The 16855-nt window shown below is 46.3% G+C and overlaps 1 protein-coding gene across 1 annotated transcript in view; it reads left to right on the forward strand.

The window, feature by feature from the left end:
- The window catches only part of HTRA3 (HtrA serine peptidase 3), a 241653-nt gene that overhangs the window by 212838 nt on the left and 11960 nt on the right, over positions 1–16855 (forward strand). The window lies entirely within an intron of this gene.

Below are 16855 nucleotides of genomic sequence, written 5' to 3' on the forward strand. Positions count from 1 at the left end.
TTTTAATTAATTGTACTTGTTACTCTATTTGCATGAATGCATTTTGAAATGTTTAAGTTTTTATCAGCTATTAAAAAAATAAATACATCAATGTTCATTTAGTGAAATGCTTTGAATCATTAATAATGCAAAAATATGTTATCATAAATAATAATTAAGCAAGGCAGTAGCATGCTTAGAAGGAGTGAACAATATTCAGTGTGTAAGTAGTGCTAAGTCGGATTCAGGCACACCTAGAAAGCAATTTGTGGAAGATTGCACCTAGGGGAGTGTGGACTATTTTTAGAGACAGCAGCAGTACTTACCATCAGCAGAGTTGTCTGCAGTTTTAACATGACTCAATCATTCTGTGTTTGTTGGGTTATGTTATTGCTTTACCTCCCTGGCATACCTCTATAGGCATCTTTCCAGTAGTGTGATACGGTTTTGAAGTTTGGAGTTTATTGATGTTCAATTAATTAAAATTATATCATCTGAGCGTAAATAGCAATTATAAAACATGAAGGGCCATATGTATCAAGGAACCAATTTGCGATTCTGTAATAGCGATTTTTAAGAAATCGCTATTTCAGAATCGCAAATGGTATGTATCAAGAAAAAGCATTTTTTTAGCGATTTCTTGATATTCCTTAATTGCGAATTCGCATATTGCGAATTCGCAAGTAAGGAATACTTTCCCATTCATTTCTATGGGCCAGGAGGCCCATAGGAAGGAATGGGAATGTTTTCTCAATTTGCGATTCGCAATTTGCTAATCGCAAATTGAGAATAATTTCAAGGGAGCAGGGGTGTCCAAAGGACACCCTGCTGCACACCTGAAATAAGCATGGGTGCACACGTGGTGCACATACATGCCCTAAGGGCATGTATGTGCGTCACATGGCACTTATAAAAATGCAAAATTTGGCATTTTTCAAGAAAATCTCGAATTACCACCAACTTGAAGTTGGTGGTAATTTGCGATTCCTTAGGGACAATTTGCGATTTTTTTAACTTCATACATTGCAATTAAGGAATCAAAAAATTTGCGATTCCTTAAATGCAATCACAAAATAAGGAATAGTTAAATTTTGCGATTCCTTATTTTGCACTGGATTTTCAATCATACATCCAATTTAGCAAATTCGCATTCGCAAAGGCTGAAATTCTGTGAATTTCGGCCTTTGCGAATGCGAATTTGAATGATACATATGGCCTGAAAAGACATAATTTGTTCTATTTTATTTTATTTCGAAAGTTTTCTATAGCACGAACATGCCCATCAAGGGTATCAGAGAGCTTGACAATTGAATACATCAGGAAGGATACAAGAGATAGAAAACAGTACGCACAAAGAACAAAGTTAACAGTCTTGTAGAGCTGGGTGCCCTCGGGAGCTTTGGTACCTGGGACTCAAACTTGCGAGGGTTTCCTCAGTCTCCTTGGAAGTACCGATACTAAGGAAGACATTTCTTCATCAATAACACTTTGACTTCCTTTTTGAAAAGGGCAATAGAAGATTCAGTCTGACTTCGAGTGCGGGGAGTTCCAAATCCTTGGGGGGGATAGCGGAGAAGGATCGATTGTATGATTTTCTTTTCTTGAATTTTTGTGGTTTTAGCAGTAGAGTGCTGGCACTTCTAGAAGCTCTTGATCTACTAAAAACAATATTTCATAAAAGAGGAAAATATCAAGTTTGTGATGCCCTTGTGGGACCTCAATCTCCCCATTCCTCGTGAGCCGACATAGCACATGTACTTTCGCCTCATACAAGACCTTAGTCATGGAAACTAGAAGGCTGCACACAGTTCTAAGTTTTTGCCTCACTCAAGCCTTTAATCCTCGAAACCACATAGCAGCATACAGTTCTTAGGTACTGATAGATAAAAGTGCTTCCTAACTCTGTGCATACATAATCGGCCACTCGTGTGTATAAAGTGCTTAGGACTAAGAGCACTTTCTAGTTCATCTAGTTCATCATTACTGGACTGGGCTAAAGTGCTCCATGCTTGTAAAGTACAGCCCAAAAGATCAAAGAGCTCCCTAATTGGTAGGCAGCCTGAATAGCGGACCATCATGGGGCGTTTTAGATAACCACTTACTGCTTTCTGATTGGCTCCCACTTGTCCAAAGTACTCTGTGCCAGTAAGGTACAGTCTTGAGAGGTCAAAAGTGCTTCATGCTTGAAAGGGTAAGGCCAATATGGACATGTTTTAGTTACCAGTTGGTGTTTTCATGAACTTTAATAAGCGGGAGTGGATGCTTGCCTACATTACTATCTGCATTCTGTTCCCAAACTATGCAGCCCACGCCTCAGTGCGTGCCTCATAGCTTCTGTTATAGTGCACTGTAGTTTCATGACCAATGCAGTAATTAATCTTTTTCTGTAGATGTGTTGGGTTGTTCACACTATGACTGCACTGTGATACAGCCATTCTCTGTCCCTAAACATACACTGTAAAATTTGTTACATCTACCTGGCTTATTTCACTTTAGGGTAAGGCCATGGAACGTTGGTGCAAGACATGCACTAGTGGCAAGTCATACGTGGAATGCAATGTATATTTACACCAAAAAGATTTGTGTCTAAAGTGTATAGCTTCGGAGAACACCATTGTGTCCTGGTGAGACTGTAGTATGAAATCACTGCAACATATGGCAAGGAAAAGTGCTTTTCCGTGTGGAAGCCTACTTTTATACATTCTAGCAGATTACTAAATTCCCATAGAGCTAGGTACTTAGGGCCTAATTCACAAAGGTAAGCTTAGACTTTGGTGTAATTTTATGAATTTTTCTTATTCACAAAGGTGTTTTGTAAGTAGTATCTAGGCACATAAAAAGATAGGAAAGTCCTATCTTGTTTGTAGATTCCAAGTCGTAAAGGTACTACTCATAAAATACTTTTGTGAACAGGAAAAAATGATTAACTTACATAAAAGTGTAAGTATACCTTTGTGAATCAGGCCTTTTATCTATAAAAGTGGAATATATCACTGTAAATATAAAAAAGAAATGTTTGTCTCCACAGTGAAAATCTGCTGAAAGCTCTTTGCCACTATCTAGTCCAAGTCACTGACCAGTCCTATCTCTAAATGAAAGCTTATTTTTGCAACGTGGACTCAAGACCTCAAAACTACCATTCCTCCTATCTGGACCAATGTCATCAACTCCTCCCTTGCCACTGGCTGCGTCCCAGCCTCCCTTCAGCTTGGTCAAATCTCTCCCATCTTGAAAAACACCTCTGCCGACCCTAATGACCTTAACAACTTACGCCCTATCTCTAACCTTCCTTTCCTCTCTAAAGCCCTAGAAAAATGTGTCCTATCACAACTTGAGAACCATATCCTAGACTTCAATCTCCTCGATGTTTTTCAATCAGGATTCAGAAGAGGTTGCAGTACTGAAACTGCTATGTTAAATATCACAGATGACATTCATCGCTCCCTTGACAATGGTGAATCCTCACTACTGATTCTCCTTGACCTCTCTGCGGCATTTGATACTGTCCATCATCCCACCCTTCTAAACACCCTCAAAGATTGATTTGGCGTGGAAGGCACTGTTCACAAATGGTTCTGCTCATTCCTTCAAAATAGATCACAACAAATCAAGCTTAGCCACTTCCTTTCTAATCCTCAACCTGTCTCACTCGGGGTCCCTCAAGGATCAATCCTCTCCCCAACCCTTTTCAACCTTTTCATGGAACCACTCACCCTCATTCTCAAACAAGCCAAAATAAGTTACCACCTCTACGCCGACGATACCCAACTATACTACAAGATCAAATCCCACAACGACATCCTTCACCTCAACGACACCCTTACTAAAGTACAAGCCTGGTTCCATCTAAACCACCTCAAACTGAACCCCCAAAAAACAGAAATCATTCTTTTCACCCCCAAAAACAATACCCTTCCCATCCAAATCTGGATTGATGCAATCAAAGCTCTCAATTGCTCCCTCACCACCTCTAACTCTGTTAAATCACTTGGCATCAGCATCGACCAGAATCTGAACCTCATCCCCCACATTAAAAATGCCGCCAAACACGCTCTTTTCACCCTTCTCCACCTCAAGAAAGTCAAACCTTTCTTTCCAGCTGATGATTTCAAAATGGTTGTCCAATCGCTAGTCCTCTCCAGGATTGACTATGGTAACGCCACCCTTGCCGGCACCCCTAAATCCCATCTTGCACCGATTAAATCGGTCCTCAATCTAGCTGCCCGACTTATCTCAGACTGTAAAAGATTTGACCACATATCACCCGTCCTCAAAAATCTTAATTGGCTCCCAATTGAAGGTAGATCCTCTTACAAGATTGCCTGTATCACCCACAAAGCTCTTCATCAAAATACCCCCGCCTACCTTGCAACTAAACAAAAAAAAGCAGGCTGCACCAGGTCCCTGAGAAGCACCGACTCCCTTCTCCTGATCCCACCCAGACTAAAGTGTCAAAAAACTCAATCCCGTGCATTCTCTGGAAATGCTCCTACCATCTGGAACTCACTCCCCAAAGACCTTCGCTGCAACCCCTCTTACTCTCTTTTCAAAAAAGAACTCAAACTACTTCTCCACAACAAATATTGGGGCACCTAGCAAACTACTTCTCCACAACAAATATTGGGGCACCTAGCATGTCCTCTCTCTCTACTCTTATACCCTCCCCCCACCCTGTCAGAATTCTTCTTTTTCTCCCCTGTTAATTGTTTCGCCTGTTTTTAATTCTAATTTTTACCTGTCTCCTACTCCCCCCTTATCATATACCTTCTTCAATACTGTATCCCGTTTTCTAACTTTGCATATACTGATATTTATTCGTATTGTGTTTAACTCTGTTGTAAAGCGCTCTGATACTCCAGGGTCCAGCAGCGCTATATAAAACCCTTGAAATAAATAAATAAATAATTGAATGTTGTAGCAGATGTTTGGTAAGTGTAGTGGAATAGTAACTTTCAAGCAGTGTACTTAGTAGTGCCTAAAAAACCTGTTATTAAAACCAGTTTGAGTAGCAGCCTCCGCTACAGTGGCTGTAATTAGCATCCCAGTTTAAGGGGAATGCAACCTACCTAGAGAAAAATACAACTATTTCGGAGAGCAGGAAAGCTGTAGTAGTTTAAACACTAACCTCCGACCACGGAGGAGTCAAGTGAGTGGGTAGAGATGGCAGTATAAGTGACAGAACTTCCACAACAGCCTCCTCTTTCAAGTGAAAACCCCAAATGTCATGTCCAAGTGAAATACTTCAATTCGAATCAGAGCTGTTTAAGACATTTGCCAGTGCTCACAGTAGGGAGGAACTAGTTTCAGCACACGTAGAGAAGGGGTTTCTTATTAGGTCTCGCTAGAGCCCAGCGCAATCGCTGGTCTAGCGAGACATTTAGTAAGCCGCTTTTGGAAGTGTTTCCAAAGTGGCAACCAGCTTACCCTCACGCGCACAAGCACGCGCGCGATGTGCATAGCCCATTTTTTGTTGTGCGTGCCCACAACTGGCATTTCTTTAAAAATTATTATTTCATTTTGCGGCCCGGCCAATACCTGTCTCATTTGCGTATACGTTTTTAAGGTTCCTCTCCTCACTGTGCCCTTGTTTTTTTTTTGTTACTTACACGGCTTGGAAAAAATATATCCTTTTTAGGGACAATGCTTTTCTGTTGTGGACAAAGAAAACCAAACGGGCTGTGGCATCAGACACACAAAGGTTCCTCTGGCAGAGCCTTCGTTTGTAGCCACAAGGGGGCAGTATTGCTTCAGCTCTGCCAGGTTGCCCGCTGCTGTCACTGCTTTCAGGCTGGGGCAACTCTCAAATAATTGAGGTCTAACCCCGTTCAAGAGAACATATATTGGTTTCTTTGTAGAAGTCGGCAAGGAACAATGAATTTCCATAAGTGAACGAGAAATTGAATTTGGAAGAGACCAGGGTCCCAGTGCATTTTTGCATGAAAAAGATCATCTCTTTTTTTGCAGGCGAAGCACTATTCAGCTCTCAGATAACAGCGGTCGCCGCACAGCTGGAGTCAATGTGTGCGAATGCACTTGGGACTCCATTAAAGTCTTTCTCGTCGTAACCTGTGAGATAGCTCTGTTGGTTTAGCCTATGCTGCGAAGCTCAAAATGTTCTCACCGCAGCCCTGAAGCTGTGGGCGCAGCTACTTTTAAAGTAAATTAAATTATAGATGCAAAAAAAACCCTGAAAAATGTCTTTGTTCGTGGAATTTGCGTTTTACAACTAAATAGCATTGTTGTGAACTTAGGCGCTGCCCAGCAGTCTACTGAACGCAGTCCAGTAAATGTTTTTATGTAGCGCTAAGTACTGGTTTGCAGTCCGTTTCTAATTATGACCACTTTTAATTTTGGGTTGATAAGGGCTCTGGGTCAGTAAGAATATATCACTATACCACCGGGATCACGCTGATGCAGACGCGTTGGCTGTTACGTTTTTGGGAAGCAGACGCACAAACACTGCAGCCTCTACCAGTCCACCGGGTCGCAGCCAGGGTCAGCTCCTTAGCACCCCGAGGAGGGGTTCACCCTAGAACGGGCAAGACAGGCTGGCCGCTACAGCAAGACCCACGTCCTCTTGGACACAGGCTGCAGCTCGTAACTTGAAATATTAGTAAGGTTAACTCAATACTAGTAAGGTCAACTTAGCCGTCCATCCTTCTGAGGTCGGTAAGAGGAATGTCAGTCATTTGGGTACCAGTAAGACTTGTTTGTCTTTCTTTAGTTGTGATGGGACATAGACTTTTCCTGGCCAATGTACGCGCATGCACCTTTTCTGGATTTCTATGACAGCTCCTGAGAGCTTCAGTGGGGACAAACCAACAATTATCAGTAATGTAGTTTCACCCAATGCTCTATTCTCAGTCAGTCAGTATAGCTTTATTCGATTTTGGTTTAAAATCATAAAAGCGTACAGGTAAAATCAGTTATAAGTAAAAACATACATACAATGACACATAATATTTGAGGTTAAAAAGCTTTTGCCCAACCCGTGCGGATAAATATCTTGATTATAGCGTTCTTTTCACAGGTTGAGCTTAGATCGAACAGTAATTAGTAAGGGTTCCAGTACTTGGGACTGTAGAACAGTGATTCCTGTCTGGTATAGGAGGGAAAGCTACGGCCGCTCGGTACATGGAGTCCTCTGCCTATTATCATGTTGCAGTCTACGTTTAGGCTAGATGTGGGGATGCATGGCATTCTAGGGTAAAAATCATGCAGATCCCAGATGGAGATTGGGCCGTTACCCACTCGGGGTGCACAGGTACGCAGGTATGGGACGATGTTTCTCTGCCTAAATCTAACGAGTACTAGGTCACCATCAATGTCTTTTGGGAGGGAACCCAGCCAACACACCCTTCTGACACTCACTATTGTACCCTCAAGGTTACGTGGCAAGGGTCTATTTTTTGCCAAGAACAAAATATGAAGAGGGTCCAAGGGGAAGTAGTATTTATAGACCTGCTTGCATCTTGTCCCCCAACTAAACAATGTAATAACACAAGGAAGATGCTAAGGGTCTTTAAAGATCCTGTACTAAACACCCAATTATGGTGTATAGAAGAAGACCAAAGGAGAGAAAGAGTGTGAAAATACCCATCAGCCCACCCATTGGCGGAACCTCGTCATTTGGGTTTTTTTGAAATGGAAACTGGTATCCGCTAGACACCTCATCAGATATTTATAATTGAGTGTTTAGTACATGATCTTTAAAGACCCTTGGCATCTTCCTTGTGTTATTAAATCTATTTTTTGCCAACCAAAATTTGACCTTATTCAGCAAATCATGTTGTCTCTCGGTTTTCCCAGGTGTAATTAATGGTACTCCTGCGAGGACAGATACAAAAGGAGCTGCCTCCGGAGGGAGTTTGATAGGGATAGCTTTTTTATACTGTGCTCTAGGAGCAGTAATCTGTGGCAAAAGAGGTTTTAAAAAAGTTTTACGGGCTAATGAAGCTGGTGCGTTCGGGACTATTGCTTGGATTCAAGCCCTTTTGTCTTTTTTTTTTCTGTCCTCATTAGCCATATAGTCGATCCAAATGTGCTCCTAGCCGCAAAAACATGAGAACCGACCCCCCCTGTAGCACCGAGAAGCCTAGTTCTAAGCTCCCAGTACCCAGAGAGTCGGACCTGATGTCTCCAGCAAAGCTTGGATGGACCTTCTCCCGTCAGGCCGGTTCGGCCAGTTGTCCAATGACTGTACGGCCTGGGGTGCCTCCCTTTGGACAAGGAGATTTTAGGCCTAATCATCGGACCCGGGGATAAAAAAAAAAAAAAAAAAAAAAAACCCGGGTTGGCTAACTGTCCCTATGGCTGAGATACCCGCCACCCCCTCTCAACACAATCCCCAAAAGGAGGGAAACCGGAAACAGTTCTTGAAGTTTTTGGAAGTGGGAGGGAGTGACCCTCCCGGCCGTATTTATTAAAACAAAAATTAGAAAACATTAAACGTTTCATGTTATGTACAATTTCATTACCACATTGCGATGTTTGGCTAACCTTAACATATTCTCTAATACAGAGGTTCTCCTAGCCGAACTAGCATCCTACAAAACATTCTCTAGAAATATTGAAATTGTACATCCTAACGTTTAAGGGCCAACGGCAAGGTCATAACCGGTGTCAAGATCCCTAACCAGACTTACCCCTCCCACTTGGGAGGGGCGACAGCACGGAGGCTTACCTCAAGTGCAACTACTAACAATTTCCCTTGACTTGACGGGGGCACTTAAGAACTCGACGCCATTTAAAGGTCGTTCGAAGACTCGTGTGAGGTATCTAGAAGGTATCGTAGACCTCCCCCCAACCCCACACAACTTACAGCATCTGCCGTCGCAGATGTCACTGGCCCCGGGAAATTCCACAGGAGGGGGCTGTAACCCCTCCTACAAAGGAAGGGGCCTTGACCGCCTTTCCTTTACTTCCGGCGACCCATCCTTAGAAGGGACCGCCTCCACATTGAGGGGCCAATGGCCACCTCTCCCGAGCGCTCCCATCCGTGTTGGGTGACGCCCACTCATAGGGATCTTCTAATTAGTGCTCACCGATCATGACCTTACCGCCTACCAAAATAAATACGACAATGCTAATAAAACTCACAAAAACATTGGTCACTATGACCGAAAGACCATGCTTACAAAATCAACACTATATCCGAATCTCTTTACTCGCAAAACCTACACAACATACACCATTCTTTATTAAAAACAACATCAACATGATACTATCACAACCTGTAAATGAAACAGAACAGAATTATTGAACAACTTTATTCCAAACAACTGGCTGTCTTCAGGGGCTGGTGGGTGGGTCAAAATTGGCTCTTCGTTCCGTCTCGAGCTCACGTGTAGCGAGGAGGTGCAGCTTCAGAGCACAAGAACAAGAGGACGTCTTCTGGTCTTGCGTCCCCTTTTATCCGTCTTCAGGGCGGGCGTAAACCCGCCCCTGCCTGCCCCGAGGGCGTGGCTGGCTGCGTCGGTGTCTAGGCCAGCCCACTCTAGGGCGGGAACAAGCGCGCCCCGGCTACGCCGCTTCGGGCATACCAGCCGAGACGCGCCTCCCGCCCAAAAATGGCTTCCCGGGGGGATCGAGGCACTCCGCCATACGTTCGGGGGGACCGAGTGGTCGCCCCTTTCCATATGGCTGAGATACCCGCCACCCCCTCTCAACACAATCCCCAAAAGGAGGGAAACCGGAAACAGTTCTTGAAGTTTTTGGAAGTGGGAGGGAGTGACCCTCCCGGCCGTATTTATTAAAACAAAAATTAGAAAACATTAAACGTTTCATGTTATGTACAATTTCATTACCACATTGCGATGTTTGGCTAACCTTAACATATTCTCTAATACAGAGGTTCTCCTAGCCGAACTAGCATCCTACAAAACATTCTCTAGAAATATTGAAATTGTACATCCTAACGTTTAAGGGCCAACGGCAAGGTCATAACCGGTGTCAAGATCCCTAACCAGACTTACCCCTCCCACTTGGGAGGGGCGACAGCACGGAGGCTTACCTCAAGTGCAACTACTAACAATTTCCCTTGACTTGACGGGGGCACTTAAGAACTCGACGCCATTTAAAGGTCGTTCGAAGACTCGTGTGAGGTATCTAGAAGGTATCGTAGACCTCCCCCCAACCCCACACAACTTACAGCATCTGCCGTCGCAGATGTCACTGGCCCCGGGAAATTCCACAGGAGGGGGCTGTAACCCCTCCTACAAAGGAAGGGGCCTTGACCGCCTTTCCTTTACTTCCGGCGACCCATCCTTAGAAGGGACCGCCTCCACATTGAGGGGCCAATGGCCACCTCTCCCGAGCGCTCCCATCCGTGTTGGGTGACGCCCACTCATAGGGATCTTCTAATTAGTGCTCACCGATCATGACCTTACCGCCACAGGTCCGGATAGTTGACCGGCTATCCGGACCCCCCACAAAACTCCTACCTAAAGGTCATGCTTTAACGTTTTTTAACCATGCTAAGAAGTCTCCTAGGAGTAACTCATTTCCCACCCGAGACAAATGCACACCATCCCCCACATACATACTGTCATCATTAATACAACCATGCGAGATAGAATGCAATGTCTTGGAACGGAACAACCTACTCACTTTGTTATTAAGTTTTCTAACAGAATGGTTCAAAGCAGGATTCGAGATAGCCCCCCGCCACGCTTTTCGTGGGATCATATGAGACCACGCAATTATGCACCCCGGAACTTTCCTCGCCAACCAACTTACAGTGGAAAGCATTGCCTCTAGGAGAAGTCGTCTACCGGTGGTGACCAAATCATTGCCCCCTAAATGTACTATGACTATAGACGGCGGTGACCTCGTCCGCCCTAACAAACCCTCAAAGAATGCTTGAAACTGGTCAATACAGAGACCGCCTCTTCCGTAGAAGGACACCCTGTACCCGTATTCCCCAGCTATGTGAATCATGTCACCTGCTTCGAATACGTCTGCGGCACGCCTCACGTATGAGTGGCCCACGACCCACACCTCCTTTCTCACAGCCGGTGATGTCTGACCGCTGGCCTGGTGCTGGGTCGACTGCATAGTCCGCCCTGCCTTGTAGGCTTGCGCAACTGAAAACCAAACAAAAGACAAGAAGCGTGAGTACATTATTACAGCTTCACAACATGTGCAACCGCACATATCTCTTATAACAATTGGAGGACCAACGCCCCACACGTTTTACTTGTTCAACGTTAAGACCCCTGGCTGTAGCTTCAGTGGCAGCCCCTATCCGAAAGGAATGGGACCCGAACTCGCCCGGGTCTAAGCCCGCTGCGGCAATTGACATCGCAAGCACCCGCTGAAACTGAAACTTCGTCAGTGGGGTGGCGTCCGCGTGTCTCAACAATGTCCCTCCCCATGATGCCACCCTTCGTGCTAGGTAATCTTCTAAGCACTGTACTGGACACATGGGGGACCCGGGAATCCTGCGAATGATTGTGCAGTCACCCATCCCATCTTGATCGGTCTTGGACCTGACAAAGGAGACAGTCATCGTCTCCCCCCTGATCTGAACGTGTTCCCGGCACAAACCCCCCACCACATCCTGTTTGTTCTTCGCCACCAGCTCACTTATCCTCATCGCCCCGTGAAATGCAAGCGTAAAAGCAGCTCGGAACAGACACGTCTCGAATTGAGACGAGCATGTGGCAGGGAGTGTGGCCAGCAACTGGGACAACCTATCCAGACCTATCGGGCGCCTCTCATCTACTCTGCGACCCTCTAGGCGTAGCCACCCACGCAGCGCTTTTTGTACCACGAAAGACGCTGTCGGGTCCTGGATATTATGGGCCCTGGCAACAAAGGAAATGGCAGCACGATGCCTCTGGGCCGTAGCCACCGACTTCCCAGCCCTACGCAAGGACATCAGAAAATGTACTACCCATTCCTCGTGGCCCCAAAGCCCCTCTCTCTCAGTCCCCAAAAAGGCTAAATAGGCTCGAAACGCCCCTTCATATGCCTTCCTCGTTCTTGGCGCTAGACTCTCTCCCACGAGGTGACGAAGTTCGGGGCACCGAGAGACCAGAGAGCTTCGGGAAAGGGTGCCGGCTCTGGGTCCGCTGAGGGAAGGAAACCCGAGAAAGCCTGCATTTGAAAACGAGACAGTGCATCAGCCGCCTGATTCATCACCCCTGGGACATGTTTCGCTCTGAATATCACGTTCAGTTGCATACACAGTAGGACAATTTCTTTGAGCAGCCTTAAAATCAGTTTACAACGTGCTGCCTGACTATTGATGCATTCTACAACGGTCATATTGTCAGACCAAAACACGACAGAATGATCTTTGAACCCATCGGGCCAGGTGCTGAGGGCCACCAAAATGGGAAACAGTTCAAGGAAAGCAATATTACTCGTCAGCCCCCCTTCATGCCACCATGGGGGCCATCTTTGTGCCGACCATTTTGTGCCGAAGATGGCGCCAAAGCCTATGCTTCCCGCTGAATCTGTCCATAGACCAAGCTCTCCAGAGGACACGGCTGGTTTGTTCCAGACGACTCGACCATTGAAGTCCGCCAAAAATGCTAACCAAATACGCATGTCTTGGCGGACCTCAGCCGATAGTCTCGTGCGATGATGACCCTCCTTTAGGCCAACCATCGCTTGGGCAATTGAACGGGAAAAGGGGCGGGCCATTGGGATCACCCTCAGGGCAAAATTCAACTTCCCCACCAATTGTTGCAATTGATTCAGCGTAACTTTAGATGCAGTTATACATACTTGCAGGGCTGCCCTGAATTTCGACACTTTGGCAGCTGGTAAACGAAAACAACCCTCACTAGAGTCCAACTCGATCCCCAGAAACTCGAGGCAAGTCGTGGGACCCACAGTTTTACCTGGTGCCAATGGCACGCCAAATTGACCCATTAACACACAAAATTCAGACAAGGCTTGGCCGCATTCGCGATTTCCGGCGGGCCCAAGGAACAGAAAGTCATCAAGGTAATGCATTACATTTCGGAGACCCGTTTTCTTCGTGAATACCCATTGCAGAAAAGTACTGAATTTCTCGAAATATGCACAGGATATAGAGCATCCCATCGGCATACACCTATCCATGTAATATGCTCCCTGAAACATGAATCCCAGAAGACGCTGGTCGTCTGGGTGTACCGGGAGCAACCGGAACGCTGACTCGATATCTGATTTCGCCATCAACGTCCCGGGCCCCAGGCGATTCAAAATGGCCACTGCCTCGTCAAATGATGCGTACCGCACCGAACATACCTCCGGATCAATTGCATCGTTTACAGAAAGACCATGCGGAGCTGACAGATTATGAATCAATCGAAACTCACCTGGGTCCTTCTTGGGGACCACCCCTAACGGAGAACAGACAAAATTCGGTACCGGGGGTACACTAAACGGGCCAGCGACCCGACCGCGGCTAACCTCTTTCCGGATTTTATCATGCACTACAGTCGTATGCTGTAAGACGGAAAGTTGATTTTTGCACGTCCCAACACCCTGAAAGTCCCCTACCGGGATGCGGAAACCATATGAAAAACCGTTCCGCAGCACCCCAGCAGCAGTACAATCTGTGTATTCACTGAGCCATGGAATCATCGCCAAGGTATCAATCGGGGTTGGTAAAGGCGCCCCTCGGACTATATTAGACCTGTTTGGCGCCTCCCCTACCCCCGTTCTCACCCGTTCTGGCTCTGCACAAAGACTCAGGATGGGACGACCCGCAACCACTACATTCGTGTTTGAATTTACACGATCCCGAAGGCCTGGTACATTTATCTTTGTTGAAATTGAAGCAGAAACCCCTTTTCCCTGTATTGCCGGCAGGTCTCGAGTAATCGTCGGTACTCGTACCTGACCGAAAGGGCGTCCCCGCATATTGGCGGGAGGACTCACCAACATTGCTCCCCACCAACGGCATTTTTAACATTCCTGACTCTTTCATTTTATCCCATGTTAAAGAATCATAGCAATCCCAGGTTAAACTTTTGTTATGCTCCTTTTCTTTCCTGAAGAGATTGTCATAACAGAACCAATGGTTACCTTGATGCGATGTCGAGTACCCCATAATTCGTGACTGATAAATTGGAAACTCATGAAGCAACTCGGGCCTACGTTCCCCCAAAATCGATGTAAAAATACCCCACGCATTGCCCCAGTTGCCAATATTCTCATTTACCTTAAAGGCGGCCATTTTTGCGCGCCAAACACTCGGATGCATTAGGTCCTTCTGACTCTTCACATGCTCTACTTCGTAATGATCGACAAGCAAGGAGAAAATGTTCACATATTCCCCCGCCCAAATCTTTTCCTTTATCGCCAAAGGAACATGTTGCCCCAATTTCTCCCTCCGAGAGGGTGTGGACTCATCCCTCGCGATCGGCAATGGCCGCTTACCTGCACCGGACGCTGCTTCCGCCATTTGTGGCTTGTCTATCACTGCAGCCGGCGCGGGCACCTTGGCTGCACCCCTCTTTTCGCGCAACTGTTTCATCAGCGCCTGTGCCTCAGCAGCCGTGGCGCCCTCGCTACTATCGCCCAACCACGCTGCTAGCTGTGCTGCCAGCTCGGGGGGCATATCGTCAGTGGATGTCGGGTGACGACAACTGGAATCGGATTCCCCTCCATTGGTACCGGGGTCGGCGCCTCGAGCGGGGGACAGGGAACCGGGACGTCTCCCCCGGCAGGTCCCCTTCTTGGCCTCTTGGGCTTCCCTCCAGGGGGTGCTCCCGCCGGTGGACGCCCCGAACCCTCCTCCCCGTCTCGCTCCGCCAGCCGCTTCTTTATTTCGGACATCTCCTTCATGAGGACCCGGACCATTTGATCAGTCGTCATTCTCTTCGCGCCTTTCTTGGGCATCTTTTCGACGAAGTATCTAGAAGACAAAAGAAAAGATCAAAACGCTCAAAATTGGCTCTTCGTTCCGTCTCGAGCTCACGTGTAGCGAGGAGGTGCAGCTTCAGAGCACAAGAACAAGAGGACGTCTTCTGGTCTTGCGTCCCCTTTTATCCGTCTTCAGGGCGGGCGTAAACCCGCCCCTGCCTGCCCCGAGGGCGTGGCTGGCTGCGTCGGTGTCTAGGCCAGCCCACTCTAGGGCGGGAACAAGCGCGCCCCGGCTACGCCGCTTCGGGCATACCAGCCGAGACGCGCCTCCCGCCCAAAAATGGCTTCCCGGGGGGATCGAGGCACTCCGCCATACGTTCGGGGGGACCGAGTGGTCGCCCCTTTCCATTCTCCACTTAATCAAAAGGTCCCAAAATCTCAAAGATCGGGGGCTACATGTTCTAGATAGGTCGACCTTCGATGCTGCATATAGTGAAGACAGCCACTCTACATGCGTTGGAGGGTTTGTGTTGACCCAGTTTTTGCAGATTTCTCTTCTTGCTAGTAAGATGGCATAGAATAAGAACTCTCTCTCTAATCCCTTGATGTTATTATTTAGGTCGAAGATGATTAAAGACCATGAGCACGGGATAGATAATCTGAGAATAGATTCGAGTGTTGTCCTGACTTCTTGCCAAAAGGTAGCGATGTTCGGGCACTCATAAAACATATGAAGATCTGAGGCTGCTGGAAAGGAACATTTACAACAACACTTCCCGGGTTGAAATTTCGAAAGCCGTTTGGGGGAGTAATACGCTCTGTGAAGCGTGAAGAAGTGGTTGCGCCTCAGCCATGCTGGCTTAATGATTTTATAGAGGAGGGTAAAAGATTCCTCCCATAAGTCCTCCATATGTAGTTCTCCCTCTGCACCCCAGAGTTTTTCCGGGAGGTTGAGGTCACGATCTCCATCCTCTATGATGTGCCAGTAGAAGAGTGCGACTTCCTTTCTTCCCGCAGGTCTCTCCACTAGGGTGTTTTCTAGAGGACTATATTCTCCCATCATTGCTTTCTTCTTTATTTGAGTCCGAAGCCAGCTGACCAGTTGTAAGTATACTATCCAAGAGAGTGATGATGTTACCCTGTGCTTGAAAGTATCCCATTCCATAATTGATCCTTCTACCAGCAGTTCCCCCCACTGTGTTATAGCTGCATCTAGTAGGACTCTTTTAACTGCATTGGCTTCTTGTGATGGTAGCTCGGGTAAGTCCCAAATCGGAGCATGTTTGGATAGATATCCTATCCCAGCCTTGGATTTAATTTGAGACCATTCTTTTATAGTGCCCAGTAGTGACTTTAGTCTAATTTTTTTAAATAACTTCTGATGGCCGAACTTGAAGAGAAAACCGTTCACTGGAAGGTCCGAACCCAGTAACATTGCCTTATACATAAGCCCATTTGCATTTTCCCAGGAGATCTTGAGTAGCATCCTGGAATGGGACAAATGAAATGCCCAGGCGTAGTATTCCAGGTCTGGCAATGCGAGCCCCCCTTTTTCTCTTCTCCTTCTCAATTTTTTCCAGGCCAGCCTGCTGGATTTATATCCCCAAATAAATGAGTTGATGTTTTGCTGACATTTAGCAAGCTGTTTGGTATCAAAAGTTAGCGGGATGGAGTTGAAAATGAAAGTAAATACTCATTTTTATCAGGCTGGTTCTCCCGTAGATGGTAAGCGGGAGAAAGGACCAAGCTTTCATCAAGGATTGGGATTCGCGGGAGATCCGGGCTAAGTTGTTTTGAGCCAGATGTTCTAAGTCTTTAGTTATTGTAACTCCCAGGTACCTCATTGAGGATTGTACCGGGAGTTGAAGATTATGAATGTTCCAGACCATAATTTCCGTTTTCCCTGCATTTATTTCATATCCTGAGAATTTTCCAAAATCCTCCGCTTTCTTTATAATTATAGGGAATGCCAACGTGGGATCGGTTGTATAAATGAGTATATCATCGGCATAGAGTCCGACCTTCTTATCCCAGCCCGAAAAAGTGAAGTGTGGAATATTAATATCCTCCC

The sequence above is a fragment of the Lissotriton vulgaris genome, chromosome 3_2 (genome assembly GCF_964263255.1).
Source record: "Lissotriton vulgaris chromosome 3_2, aLisVul1.2, whole genome shotgun sequence".
Classification (NCBI taxonomy): domain Eukaryota; kingdom Metazoa; phylum Chordata; class Amphibia; order Caudata; family Salamandridae; genus Lissotriton; species Lissotriton vulgaris.